The sequence below is a fragment of the Ursus americanus genome, chromosome 8 (assembly GCF_024610735.1).
Source record: "Ursus americanus isolate L20-20 chromosome 8, mUrsAme1.1.p, whole genome shotgun sequence".
Lineage (NCBI taxonomy): Eukaryota > Metazoa > Chordata > Mammalia > Carnivora > Ursidae > Ursus > Ursus americanus.
The window spans coordinates 45,140,403-45,156,279 of NC_142134.1; the positions used below are offsets into that span (position 1 = coordinate 45,140,403).

Consider the following 15,877-nt stretch of genomic DNA (forward strand, 5'->3'; position numbering starts at 1 on the left):
GTTCTTTTCTGTCCCGCTAAACAGAATTGGACAACCTAGAAGAAAACATAAAGGTCTGCTTCAAACGAAGTGAAAGCAGCCAGTTTCTCGGTATCACTCTGAGCCCCCTAACCCTGAATATCCTAAGATGTCTTCATAGTAGCATTGTTGAATAGAAATAGTCTGTGATTTGAAAGTTCCTACTGGCCATGTGAAACAAGCCAAACACACTAGATGAAATGTATTTTAGTAGTATATTCAGTGTAGCCCAATATATAAGCAACATTATAATTTCACTGGGTAGCTGTACAATGATTCTTACTGAGATGCCAGAAACAACTCAGGAGCTTGATTATGAGTAATGCGAGTAATGAGTAAGGCAAGACTGTCTTAGGCAGTGCAGTGGATAATGTAAAATGTAGTCCTACCAAACAATAAAGTTGCATGGTGTAGCAAAAGTTATTCTCTGTCTCCAGAGGCCCTGGGACTCCCAGACACTCCCTCCCCACCCCTCTACCCTGACCTGTCTTAGTCACCCCCTCAGCTTCCTTGCCTCTGCCCAGGGCCACCATGTACAGTTGTGCAGGTTATGTACTGTAAAACTCTGGGATGTCATTCACATTGTAGATCTAGGAGATTTATTTACTGTGACAGGTTATTGGAAGATGGAAGTAAAGTTTTTAAAGGAAGAGATACTTTTTCTAATTCATGCCAAAGCATTTTTGGGGAGGTGATTGTAGTTCTTCTGTTCCTGATGTAGGAAAGATGTGAGGGTTCAAAGCCGATGGCCGAGAATGAATTCTTGAGATGAGACATCTTTGGTGCAAAAAGGTGGTTTTATTAAAGCACGGGAACAGGACCTGTGGGCAGAAGGAGCTGCACTGGGTCACAAGGAGTGGCCCATTATATACTTTGAAGTTGGGAGGGGTTAGGGATAGCTAAGCCTCCCAGGTATTTTGGAAACAAGGTTTCCAGGACCTTGAGGGGGCTAGCTATTATTAGGAAAAGGTCATTTATTACTGTTTAGTAAAAACTCAGTTGTGAGACTCTTGAGATGTATATCGGTGGGTCATGTGCTTGGGGGACAATTGCCAACCTGTATCTTGGCGGGTAGAGATAAAGGAGGTTTCCAAAGGAATTTTTATCTGTTAAGTAGACTTACAGGATCCTGGGGGTCAGGCTAAGATTGCCTTTTGCCCTTAGGAAGTATTAACATTGAGGCAGCTGAGCTCCTAGAGGAATGTCACTCTGCCTGTTTCAAGGATTTGTCAATGGGCTGTAAGCAGTAAGGAAATGTAATATTTCTTCTGCCTTTGTTTCCCACATCATTCCTTCTTAGCATTCCAACAGTTGGGCCCAGGCGTTGTTCTCTTGTATGCTCAGCACTGAAAATAACGAAGCAGATTCAGTCACTCCCCCCACCACCCCTCAAATAATGTCACACAAAGTTAGTCTTCATGGTAGTTTACGTCAGAGCCATGTGTATCTTATTCATGATTGTATCTGCAGTGCCTGGCACACAGTGGGTGCTCAACACATTTATTGATGTAAATTGTTTTCGTAGTGTCACTTAGGCCCCGGCATTGTGTCCTGAGTTGCCCTTGATGAAACCTGACCCAGGGCTGATTATCCAAGTGCTGACATGGCTCTTTCTTTCACCGAGTCACAGTTCACCCTTCATGTGGTACCCTTGTTCTAAATAATAATAATTGTCGTTATTGTTATTATTACTAATAATAGCTACCATTTATTGATCACTTTGTGTCAAGCTGTGTGTCTAGCAATTTCTGTGCATTATTCCATTTACTCTTTCCAAACATCTCTAGGAGGTAGGTACTATTATTATCCCCGTTTTATAAGGAAGAAACTGAGGCACTGAGAAATTATTTACTTAAGGTCACACAGCTAGTAAGTGTCAAAGCTGAAATTCAAAACCAGTTCTGTCTGACTTCAAAGGCCTTGTGATGTGGAAATGTTGGGGTTCAGAGCCTATGGCCAAGAAAGAATTCTTAAGACATCTTTGGTGCAAAAAAGTGGTTTTTATTAAAGCATGGGGATAGGACTCTTGGGCAGAAAGGGCTGCCCTGTGATTGTGAGAAGCAACTGATTATATACTATGGTGTGGAGGTGGACGTAAAGACCAAGGAAAGTTTCCAAAATGACTTTCATATGCTAAAGATTCACAGGATCCTGGAGTTCTAGCTGTTGTCCAGCTAAGGTTGTTTTTCCTCTAGCAAGACATTAACAATAAGATTGGGAGCTCTTGGAGGAATGCTATACTCCCTGTCTGCCAACTGGCTGCAGGTTATAAGGACATTCAATTCTATCTACATTTCTTTTTGCCTTTGTTCCCCACATCAATTCTACACTTTAAGTAGCTGGACCGGGCATCTCTTCTGTTATCCGGGGCCTGACTGACAAGTGATTCCACTGTAGTGGACCCTGTATTTGTTTGCCAGTACTTCCTTCCTTTGGGGAACATCTCTGTCCTCAGTTCAGGTGGTTTGGGTGGGGTGGACACTAACCCCAGGGGTGGTCATGTGACTTAGCTTTGGCCTATCTGAGAAGTGCCTCCACCTGACCTCGTGATTGGTTCAGAGGTTAGCGCATGACCTAGCCTTGCTCGGTCAGGCTCCATTTCTGCTCCAGTTAGGAAACAAGGCATTCTTTTCTTCTGGGATTTTTTTTTTTTTTTTCCCCCTGCTGGAGTGATTTAACCTGGAGCTCCTGGCGGCCATCTTTGCCTGCTCTATGGGGGAAGCTGTTCGAAGTAGGAGAGAATGAATGAAGCCGTCATGCAGTGGGACATAGCACTGAGCAGTGGTGGGAGCACAGACAGCACCATTTCAGCTCCAGGATTCAGGGGCGCCTGGGTGGCTGCGTTGGTTAAGTGTCGGACTCTTGATTTTGGCTCAGGTCATGATCTCAGGGTGGTGAGATCGAGCCTTGAGTTGGGCTCCCTCTGTGCTCCACTCCCCCCCCCCCCCCGCACGCACCTGCGCTCTCCCTCTCAAAAGAAAATAAAATTTAAAAAAAAACCAAACAAGCCAGAATTCAGGTGTGCCTGAAGCATCCCAAGCCTGCTTGGTTTGGTGAGCCAGGACACTCCTTTTGTTGTTGTCCTTTGCTTAAACCAAGTTATTTGCAATTGAAAGAGCCGTGCCTAATGTACAGACTTTCCAGAAGGTGAATAGATGCCTCATTGCCATTCTTTATCTACCCTTTGGATGAGCCCCCTACTTCTTGGGCCTTGGTGCCTACTGTTGCCTGTACCTGGCCTGGGGACCTTTGACCCCTGGAGACTCTAGGTATTCAACTTGCTTTTTCTCTTTTAGGTCTCTAAACTCTGCCCTAAGGAAAGGAGATACCACACCCAGCCCCTTCTCACCACTTCTCCTCCTCCCCCTTTCTTCCCCCCATTAGAGAGCCCACACACAGGGATAAGTATTATGCCGTGAGTACAGCATTGGAGAAAACTGTTCTTCGTAGGCATTACAAAATTACTCATCAACCTACTTTTGAATGCTGATCAAAGACTGTTGAATGCTTAAGTCATCTGGCCTCTGACACTGTCTGGGATCTCAGCCAGTTTAGGCCTAGCCTTTGCCTCTTATCCCCGGTTTCCTTGGCTCCTAGCCTTTCTGATCAGCTCTCTCCTAAATACTCTCAACTCCCCTATGATTCTGAACTTCCATTCTTCTGCTGGCTTCCTTCCCGATCTTTCCTATGGTCCTCCGAGGGCATTGTTCCATTGTGAATCAATGCTCCCACACCCCAGCCTCCTCACATGATGAGAACACTCCCTTCTCTGTAGCTCTTTCTGCTGTAGCCTTCTGGCTTCCCTTTGCTGCTTTCTCTTTTAGAGGTAAAGCCCTTCATGCAGATACCCTCGTGGTCGCTCCTTTTGCCATCAACCTCTTGGTCATTCCCCTTGATAGACTCAACTGGTTCATGGTCTTCTCTCCAAACTGCCGTCTCTTCATTCATGTACACAACTAACTTGATATGTCTGCGATGAGTTATCCAATTGCCTTTGGGCTGGTTCGAGGGAGTAGTTAATTACGGCAGGAGTGGAAAATAAGGGAGATTTCATGAAAGAGATTACCTGTGATCAGGACCTTAAAAAATGAGTAACATTTCAGCAGGTGCTTTTCTAGGCAGAGAGAAAAACTCAAGCAAAGGCGTGGAGATATGAAAAGACCTAATGTGTTTGCTTTCTCAAACACTTAGAAATAAATGGTAGAAAGGGAAGGGGGAACCCAGGTTGGATCTGACATGATTATATTTACTTAAGATTAAGGAATTGCCCTAAAAAGAGTCCAATGTAGAGAATGAAAGAGAAGGAACAGCCTTTATTATAAAAGGGAGAAGAAATACTTTGAAAAGTTGCAGAGGTGGAATGATACTATGAATTATGATTGAGACATTGGGCTGATTAGAAGAAGGGAAGAGGAGTAGTTAAAGCAGTTTTAGAAAGTTCATAAGAAGACTAGGGATGTAGAGAGAAGCGATAGTGGAAGAAAAAAGTGGAAGGATTTGCAGAGCAGACTGGTTGTAAGGAGACAGGGAACAGGGTAGAGAAACCGGGCAGGACATCTGCTGCATAGGGGACAGGAGCGTGGAGGCCCTGCGCGGTGGTGTGAGATTTGAAGGTGGAGGAAACAGCTCAGACCAGATATGAGTCAAATTAGTTGGCCTTTTATTATGTTATGTGTAAAGAGTAAGAGAACTTGTATCTTTTATGATCGTGAAAATGACTGAAATTATCTAAGCATAACATGTTTCTCAAACTGTTTTATAGAATACTACAACTCTGGGAGATGTTAATAAGGTTTAAGAGATGTAGAGTGAGTTCTGTGATCAAATAAGGCTGGGAAGGGCAGCACTGCCTATGATTCACAGAGCCTGTTCATGGAGAAAAGGCTGTGAGGAACGCACGTAAGAAACCAGTTTGACATTGTGCAATACAGCTTGGCCCAAATATATTTGTTCATTCATTCAACAAGCCTGTGGTAAGCACATCTTATGATAGTATGTTTTGTTTTGATTTGGCTTAAATGCAGTCATTTTTAAAAAATTTATAGTTGGCACACATTGTCACATTAGTTTCAGGTGTACAACATGATGGTTTGACAACTGTATGTTACCCTATGTTTACTACAGGTGTAGCTACCATCTGTCCCCGTACAACACTATTATAACACTACTGACTACATTCCCTATGCTGTACCTTTCAGTCCCATGACTTATTCATTCTATACTTGCAAGACCATCACTCGTCTTTACCCATTTTGCCCATCCTCCCAACCTCCCTCCCCTCTGACAACCATCAGTTTGTTCTCTGTATTTATGGGTCTGTTTCTGCTTTCTTTGTTTGTTCATTTGTTTTATTTATTTTTTGATTTTTCATGTAAATGAAATCATATGGTATTTGTCTTTCTCTCGCTGACTTATTTTACTTAGCATAATACCCTCTCAGTCCACCCATGTTGTCACAAATGGCAAGATTTCATTCTTTCTTTATAGCTGAATAATATTCCACATATATATATAATATCTTTATATATTCCACATATATCTATCCATATATATATAATATATAATATAAAGATATATATAATATCTTTATCTGTTCATCTGTCAGTGGATACTTAGATTGCTTCCATATCTTTTTTTTTTATGGTTTTGTTTTGTTTTTTGTTTTTGTTTTACAGAGAGAGAGAGGTGTGGGGAGAGGCAGAGGGAGAGGGAGAGAATCTTAAGCAGGCTCCATGCCTAGCACAGAGCCCGATGTGGGGCTCAGTCTCACCACCCTGAGATCATGACCTGAGCCAAAATCAAGAGTCAGTTGCTTAACCTACTGAGCCACCCAGGTGCCCCAGGTTGCTTCCATATCTTATCTATTGTAAATAATATTGCAATAAACATGGCTGTGCATATATCTTTTCGAATTAGTGTTCTTGCTTCCTTTGGGTAAATACCTAGTAGTGGAAATACTGGATTGTATGGTATTTCAATTTTTAATTTTTTGAGGGACTTCCATACTGTTTTCCACAATATCTGCACCAATTTGTATTCCCATTAACAGTGCAAGAGGGTTTCCTTTTCTCCACATTCTCAGTAACACTTATTATTTCTTGTCTTTTTTATTTTAGCCATTCTGACAGGTGTGAGGTGCTATCTCACTGTGGTTTTGATTTGCACTGGTGATGAGTGCTGTCAAGCATCTTTTCCTGAGTCTGTTGGCCATATGATAGTATGCTTTGGGCACTGCCACTGGTCCTATGGCAGAGAATAAAATGAGCCAGTGTCCCTGCTGTTATGAGGTTAGGGTCTGGTATAATCTGATAGTTCCTAGTGTTCTGAGACATAGTTTGGGAAGCCTGGAGTTAAGGTGTTTAGGTATTCCTGTTTGTGCTCTGGAATGGACTGGAGTGATGGGCTGCTTGCTTGTCTCTCTGCCTCCATGTCTCTGTATTACACCAGTTCCTTCACCTCTTCGCAGAATGTTTCCTGCACTTCCTGCCTTGGGCATGGACAGAGCTGATGACAAAGTAACTTTGAGGTCCAGGGAGTTGGTGACTTGCCCAAAGTCACCCAGCTAGTAAGTGGCAGAACCAGAGCCAGAACCCAGCTCTTCTGGCTCTATGTTCTATGCTCATTCCAATCCTGGTGAAAAGGGACAATTTGACATACCTGAAAATTGAAAAAAAAAATTCAATAGACTGAACAGTTTAAGTGAGATGCTGTGGATTATACCAAGTTAATCAATAATGGTAGAACTGACTTAGGTATCACCACCACCACTACCACCACCATTTTTGTTACTGATATTGAGTAATTGCCGTGATCCTTGTGCCGTGCTAAGCACTTTAGATATATATTTTCTTATTTAATTTTTATATCAACTCAACGAAGTGGCAGTTTTACCCCATTTAATAGATGAGGACACAAGCTCAGGTGAGTAGTGTGTCCATGTTCACATAGCCAGGAAGGAGCAGAGCCAAACTTCCATACTAGGCTGCTTTCAGCGTCCAAACTCTTAACTTCATTTTCTATTAGGTGAAATATTTTCTCTGCTTCTAGACTTCCCTGTCAGAATTCATCTGTCTTTTCTCCCTTGCTATTTCAACGTACCTAGCTCCTTCTCCTTTAGAAAAACCTGATCTCAGAAAGGACCTGATCATTCATTTATTCCGTAAGTCAGGTATTTAATGAATACCTACTATGTGAAGGAACTGTTTTAGCTGCTGAGGATCCAGTGATGAATACACAGACTAGATTCCTGCTTGTGTGGAACTCATAATCAGTGGGGAGAGCACACAGTTTTAAAAAATCAAGAAAAATGTCATATAATGATGAGTTTTATTTGTTTAGTCACTCACTCATTCGAGTACAGTTGACATGATCAGTATCATTTAAATCATCAAAGTAGAGACCTGGGAGTGACTGGTTATCTACTTTCGATTGGGGTGTCAAGGGAAGGCCTTTCTTGCAAAAAGTGACATTTAAGCTGCTATTGGAGTTATAAGAAGTTGTCGACTAGGGAGAGAGCAACAGAGAGCAGGTGGCATGATTTTGTAGGTAGAGGGTATTGATGTGCAAAGACTCTACCATGCCAGGAATTTGCTGTGTTTGAAGAACAGGAAGAAGGCTTCTGTGGTTTAGTGGGTCAGGGGAGAGTGGGACCAGATGCAGCTGGACAAGTAGGTGGTACACTAGGTTAAGGAGATGGGGTTTTAGTTTAAGGGTGGGGAAGCTATTGGAGGATTTAAGTAGGACTGAGGACATGAACCGATTTATGTTTTTATTTTTTAATTTAATTTAATTTTTTTAAAAAAGTTTGTATTAGTTGATAAATGGAGAAAGGATTATAAGAAGATATGGAAAGAAGCAGTGGATCCATTTTTAAAAAAGATTTATTTTAGAGAGAGAGAGCACACAAGCATGAGTGGGAGGGGCAGAGGGAGAGAGAATCTGAAGCAGGCTCTGTGCTGAGCACAGAGCCCAACGTGGGGCTCGATGCAGGGCTCAATCTCATGGCTCTGAGATCATGACCTGAGCCGAAAACAAGAGTCAGGCCCTTAACCAACTGCACCACCCAGGTCCCCCAAGAAGTAGCAGATCTATTAGGAGGATATTGCAGTAGTTTTGACAAGGCATAGTGGTGGCTGTATCAGTTATTGCCACAGTAATGCCACGTAACAAACATCCCACAACCTCAGTGTCATACAGGAATAAGTATTTATTTTTGCTCATGAGGTGGTAGGATAGCTAGGTAGTTCTTCTGATGTGGGTCCTGCTCAGCTGATCTGTGGTCAGCTGTGGGTCAACTAGGCAGCTCTGCAATATTGCCTTGGTTCTCTGATGTGTTTGGAAGGGCTAGCTGACTACTGACTATCTGGGACGGCCTCAGTGGAGATGGGTGGGACAGCTCTGCTCTCCTCTGTGTTGATATTATGTCCCTCTAGTAGGCTAGCCTGGGCTTATTCTCAGGCTGGCCCTGTCATAATTTCACAGTGATTGCAAAGAAGGAGAAGGGAGTAGAAAACAAGCAAGCAGATTTTAATGCTTTAGCTTGTGTCAAGTTTGCTGCTGTCCATTGGTCAAGGCAAGTTTCCTGGGTACACCCACAGTTAGTGTGGGAGGACATTGCCAAAGGGATACAGAGAGGTGTGAAAAGGTACAGAGAAGTATGAAAAATCAGGGCTATTAGTACAACAGATTGCGCTAATGAGAGAAAAGTAAAGACTTGAATATTCAGATTTAGGATATTTTGGAGGTACAGTCCAAAGAACATGATCATGAATTAATTTTGAGGTATGAGACAGAGGAATGAGTCAAAGATAACTCTTAGATTTTTGGCTGAGCAGCTGGGGAGGTGGTAAAGCCATTTTCTTAGATGGCAAAGAGTAGGTTTTAGGGGAGTATCTAGGGTTCTGTTTAGACATGTTATGTTTGAGATACCTATTAGATATTCAAATGAAGATGTCAGATTTGCAATTGGATAAGTAAACCTGAGGTTCCTGGGGACAGGGTTAAAGATGGAGATTCTGGAGTTAGCAACATGCAGATGGCCTTGCAAGCTATTCAACTGGAAGAGGACATCCCTGCGGAGAATGTATGGATGAAGAAGCAAAGCAAGCTCTGGTACACACCAGTGTTTAGAAGTAAAACAGAAAAGTAGAAGCCGGCAAAGGAGACTGAGAAGATACATCCTCTAAGATTGGAAAAAAAGTCCAGGAAACTTTGGTGTCATAGAGAACCAGGAGAAACTAGGCGTTTCAAGGAGAGAATGGTCAGCTGTGTTGAACCCTGCTGGGAGGTAAGATAAGAATTGAGAGATGACCACTGGGTTTGGCAACGAGGAGGTCCTTGGTGACCTTGACAAATGCAGTCTTGGTGGAATGATGGAGACAGAAGCCCAACGGGAGTTGTTTGAGGAAAACACATGAGATGAGAGCAACCCTCATCTTGTCTTTCAAGAACTTCTGCTGTAAAGGGACTCAGAAGTGATGTGGTTGTTGGGGGTGAATGTGAGTCAAGGGAATGCTTTAGGTTTGGGAACATAAGTGATGTCACAGAGCCAAAGGGGGTGACCCATAGAGGGGATTACGTTCACAGTAGAGACGGGTAATGCAGCGTGGAAATGTTTGAGATGGCAAGAGAGGATGGGATTGAGAATTATATTGAACTTTAATCAGTGTGTTACCGTCTTCAAGGGGTATTTGGGTTTTATATTTTATTTCTAATTTTGGAACGAAAGGATATAGCCACTCTTGGAAAAGTTCTAGCCATCAGCCAGGGTAAGGAAGTATGGGTTCTATTGTCACACCAGGCAGATGGAATGCTTCTGTATTAGGCTCATTCAGGTGCCATTGTGGAGGAGAGATCTCTTTGGAATTATTCTGTCTCTGTACGTGGTGCTCAGTGTTTCTTATAATGATAGTGAAGTTGATCAATTCAGTTTCTTAGATTTTGAGATGAGTAGCAATCAGCCAGGTCCCGGGCAGAGCTCAGAAGGGAATGTGAATTAATGTCCCACTTCCTTGTCTAGCAATACTAGTATAAAAACCAATTACACCCAGCAATATAGGTATTACCATTTATGTATGAACTAGAAGACTTTAGGGTGATTGGCTAATGCCATTCAGTAGATCCTAGACAAGGCATGCATTCTGGAATTCTAGCTGAGTGATAGAAATTTTGCTTTTTATGTTTTTTAAGCCCATGTAAGCTCAATTTTAAAGTATAATGTAAAGCAGATGTATTAAATAAATGGTAATTTAAAATGTATTTTGTATAAGTTCAAGCATACATTTGGTGGTATTTAAGCAACTATTTTCACCATTCTCCTGGGGTATGTGGTCTGTGTGTAGTGGGTGAGGATTGTGGTGTGAAAAAATGCAGGATCCTGTCTTAGGGTGTTTTGACAGCTTTGGAAGATTTTTGTTCAATTGCTTCAAGTCTGCTCTGCTGTTTCACTCATGTAAATATTAGTATCTACTTGTGCAATTCATATTGTGAACTGAGAACCACATCTGTTGCCACTGCCTTTTAGAGCTTTCTGACTAAGCAGAAATAATACTGAAAAGGACACCTGCCAGAGTCTTAATAATTCTTATATATAGCAATCTGACGAATGTTAGCTCAGTGTTCATGGAAATATCATGGAGTCAAGAAGCAGGGCTTAAATCAGATATAGCTGGAATCTCAGATGTAAATGCTTCTTGTGTGAAGCTATGGGTCTTGGGAACTATTGGTGTTTTCTGTTATAGTGGGTTATTCAGGAGGGTACATCTGGAAATACTTGGCAAGATACATATTAGTCTTGAAAAACATTTTACAACAAATATACTATTTCTGTCTATTCTTGATGTAATATTAAAATTTCTGCCACATATTAGAGAATAAGTCCTAAACTGAATTTCATTCAATTTTTGCCAAAAGTGAACTTAAGATAATATTTAGCAGATACAGACCAAGGATCATATTATTTACCTATTTCTATACTTTTTTTCCTATTTCTCAAGTTAACAAGGAAGTAATCTAGCTAGCTCAGTCCACAAAGAAATGCTTTTACAAGGATTTATTTACTAAGCTATTATCAAGTGTTAATATTAGAAATAGCCAGGTGAGGAATGATAGTGTCATTTCTGCCCAAACTTCTATTGAAGATCTATCATGTAATATCTTTCATCACCCTTTACAATCCCATACACTAGTATCTCTTTAGAATTTACTCACAAGAAGTTTTTTCATTTGGTAAATTGGTGTATCACTTACAATAAAAAATTACTATTCTGTGAGGCTTTATATTATCCTTTGCTTCCTAGATTTTGAGAAGCTCCAGATTTAATGCACAATTGCAATAAATGTCTCAGAGTTCCAGTGATCAGTGTAGAGTAGAATTGTAGCATATGCGCATTTGACTTAGGAGAATGCAACTTTGTGTGGGTCAACAAAGAGAGAAAAGAAACAACTGAAAGACGGTGGATGATTCTATTCTAGTCAATGAGCATTGGACGATGTGTGCAGTTTTACTTCTCTCTCTTCTTAGTTAGCAAAGGTTTTTTTCTATGAGCATCTCACAGTGCTGAATGTGATTTCAGTAATTACAGGTAAGTACTTTTTCACACAAACTGTCCCCTAAGTTCAAGCCAACTAATTTATCTGATGCTAAACCGAAAACCCCAAAATCTATTTTTCTCCGTGCTAGATTGTTTGCGGAAAGGCCTCCGTAATTCCCCTCCCCGTACCTACTCCATCTTGAGTAGTCACCTCTAATCCTGACTCTGGCCTTGGCCATGGGACTTGATTTGGCCAATGAGAAAGTAGCAAAGGCAAAGCTTTCAGAGACATGAAATGTGACTTGTACTGGGGCTTACTCTCTCTTACCAAGAGAGTAGGAAGTTCTCATGGAATCCTGAGAGCTATACGAATAAACCCAAGTTGTCCTGTTGAAAAGCCACATGGATGGGAACTGAAGTGCTCTGGCTGATAGCCTGCAAGTACCAGAAATAGGAGTGAGGCCATCCTAGACATCTAGGTTAGAATTGCTCACCCAACCTACAGAAACTTGAGAAATAATACATTTTTATTGTTTCTGTGCTACTAATCGTGAAGTAGGGTTTTGGGGTTGTTGTTGTTCTCCTCAAAAGTCAGCTGATAGAACTTCCTGTGCTAGTAGACATTTCTGCTGATGGTGTTGGACTTTTCCAGAGACAGTGTGTCACTTTCCAGTGTGGCTATCTTTTGGGGAATAGTCAAGGCTAATTCTGACTATATTCAGTTTTTGCTGTATGTGCTTATGTGAGAATCAACTCCCACATAAGCTTTGCTTCCACTCTGGTATTTTCTTGCCTTTTGGTTTCAGATTTCTCCTTTTGCTTTTAATTCTTATCTGTGTATTGTTGACATGTTGTACATGTATTTTTTCTTAAATTTCTTTTATGGAGAATAAAATTCACTATTTGAACCACTTTTAGATTTAAGAGTACAACACAGTGGTTTTCATTATATTTACAATATTGTGCAACCATCACCACTAATTACAGAAGATTTCTGTCACTCCAGAAAGGAACCGCATGCACCCAGTTCTCCCCTCATCCCATCCAAACAGTTAAGTACTTTGTGTCTGTATGGATTTGCCTATTCTGGACATTTCACATATATGGAATTAACACTATGTGCGCCCTTTTGTATCTGGATTCTTTTACTTAGCATAATGTTTTCAAAGTTCATCCACAGTGTATCATTACCAGTACCTCATTCCTTTTTATGGTGGAATACCATTCCACTGTATGGGTATATATATCCATTCATCAGTTGATGGACATTTGGGTTGTTTCCACTTTTTGGCTATTATGAGTAATACCACTATGAGCATTCATGTGTGAGTTTTTGTGTGAAAATAGGTTTTCAGTTCTCTTGGGTATATACTTAGGAGTGGAAATGCTGGGTTATGTGTTAACTTTTGGGTAACTGCCGAACTGTTTTTCACAGTGGCTACACCATTTTATATTCCCACAAATGCATGACAGTTACGATTTCTCCACATTCTTGCCAGTACTTCTTATTTTCCCTTAAAAAAAAATTATAGCCATTCTCATGTGTGTGAAGTAGTATCTCATGTGGTTTTGATTTACATTTCCCTAATGACTAATGATGTTGGGCATCTTTTCATGTATTTATTGGCCATCTTCTTTGAAGAAATGTCTACTTAAGCTCTTTCCCATTTTTAAACTTGTTGTTGTTGTTCAGTTGTAAATGTTCTTTATGCATTCTGGATATTAGACTCCTATCAGATACATCATTTGTAAATATTTGCTCTCATTCTGTGGGCTGTCTTTCACTTCTTGATTGTGTACTTTGACGTACAAAGGTTTTTAGGTTGATGAAGTCCAATTTATCTATTCTATTTTTCATTTGTTGCTTATGGTTCTTGATGTCATGTTTAAGAGACCATTCCCTAATCTAAGGTCATGAAAATTTACAGCTATGTTTCCTTCTAAGAGTTTTGTAATTTTAGTTCTTACATTAAGTCTTTGATCCATTTTGAGGTCATTTTTGTGTAGGGTGTGAAGTAGGGTACCAGAGTCATTCATATTCCATTATCCCAGCACCATTTATTGAAAAGACTATTCTTTCCTCATTGAATGGTCTTGGCACCCTCATCAAAAATCAAATGAGCATAGATGCATGAGTTTATTTCTGGACTCTCAATTCTATATTGTTGGTCTATACATCTATCCTCGTGTAGTATCATGCTGTTTGAATTACTGTAATAGTGTAGTAAGTTTTGAAATTGGGAGTGTGAGTCCTCTGGTTTTGTTCTTTTTTTTTTTTTTTAAGATTTGGTGATTCAGCATTATTGTATGACTTTTGGGATCATCTTGTCCATTTCTGCAAAAAGAGGTCAGTTGGAATTTTGATAGAGATTACATTGAATCTATAGATCCATTTGGAAAAGATTGCCATTTTAGCAATATTAAATCTTTCAGTCCATGAATGTGGATATCTTTTCATTTATTTGAGTCTTCTTTAATTTCTTTCAACAATGTTTTGTAATTTTCAATGCATAAGTTTTGCACTTTCTCGATTACATTTTATTCATGTATTTTTATTGTAAGGCGTTTCAATTTCTCTCTGGATGTATATAAGGTACAATTATATATCAATAAAAATAACTGTTTTTAATATAACTGTTCAGCTATTTAATGTAGCCAGACTTTTATTCCAGAAACCTGGGAGTAAGGATACTAGCTTTCTAGTCTCAGAGGTATTATTATTATTATTATTATTTCAGTTACGTTCTCTTTGCTTTTATCTATTCATTTATAAAATGGTACCATATACTCCTTCATATTTTAATTTCTTAGCGATTAGTGGTGACACTATGGAAATTAAAATGATAATGGTTGATAGCAAATGTGCCTTATTTGCAAGGTACTGTTCTGAGTGTTTTATGTTTATTAACTCATTTAATAAAATTAAATACTGAGTGGGGTGTAGTTTTAAAAGTTAAAGGACTGTGTGATTGTGTGTGTGTGCATGAGTGTGCGTGAAACCTTACCTTTTGAGTGACATTTGGGAGAAAAAACATAATTTTAACCTAGAGTTCTCAAAAAATAGCTATGGTGAGAAGTTAATTTTTAAAAAGTAAGATATTGATAATAGTATTCACGAACAAAGAGAGGGAGATAATATTTGTCAAGTCACCTTTTTCTGGACTTTAATTTTTCCATCTCTCAAATGAGAGGTTTAGAGCCAGTGATCTCTAATCATTAGAGTGCCCAGCTCTCCTTTTCTCTAATCAAATGACCTGGATTCAATACATCCCCTGTCCTCTGTGTGAGAGTAAAGAGGGGAAGGCTCTTTAAGGCATCATATGAAAACCCCACTGCAGTATAAGCTCCATGAAGGCAGGGCCTGTGTTTTCCGTTGCACTGTTGTATCCCTGGCACAGGGCCTGGTATCAAGTAGATTATAAATAAACATTGAAAAATGAATGAACAAATAAACACAAGGCTGGAAATGAATAATTTTGATGTTTTATTTCTTTTTAATAGTGAAAATAGCATTCTCTCCTTTGAGAGTATGTGTGTGTATTTGGGTGGGTGTGGGAAAGAGGAAGGATTATTGAAATAGGGTATACTTCAATTAATAGAAGCTGTCTTTACTGCTTGCCTTTAAACGCACCTTGCAATTTGTGATGCTAAGCCGTTGGTCTGTGATGTACCCTTGCCTCACCGTCTTCCACGGGTGACAGCCACCTCAGCCTTTTAGCCCAACTCAGACATTATCTTCTCTGATGATCTTGCCATCTCCCATCTCCAGACGGAGTTGAAGCTCTGTCCGTCTACGGTATAGCATTTATTACATGGTGATGAAATTGTTAGCTTTGTCCTATCTGTCCCTTCTCCTATGCTGTGGGCACCTTACTGGCTGTGTCTCATGCTTTATTCTGTGTCCCAGAGCCTGAGAACATATCTGGCACTTAGCAGATTCTCAGGGAACAGTTGCTGAACGTGTAAATGTGTATCAGTTCAGAGCAAAGGTAAGGTAACAACCAACTGGCCGGCTGCTTTTCTGAGTGTTTGCAATGTGTAGGCAACTTTATGTACTTTTGTACACCTCATGATAACTCCTTCCAGGTTGGTACCACTGTCCTCATTTTACAGATCAGGAAATAGTCTCAAAAGAGTTAAGTAACTTGCATAAAGTTAAACAGCTAATAAATGGCAAAGCTACGATTCAGAGCCGGGTCGGTCAGGCTGTAAAGTTCAGGTTCTTTCCACTAAATCATGCTGCTTAGCTAGGAGTTCCAGCGTAAGTAATTGGAGAAGTAAGATCATGGAGAGTGACATAGGGAAAGAAATATTTAGGGGCACCTGGG

General features: G+C 40.3%; 1 protein-coding gene across 1 annotated transcript in view; it reads left to right on the plus strand.

Annotated features, from left to right (window-relative positions):
* TEC (tec protein tyrosine kinase) overlaps positions 1-15,877 on the plus strand; it is a 131,496-nt gene that overhangs the window by 12,845 nt on the left and 102,774 nt on the right. The window lies entirely within an intron of this gene.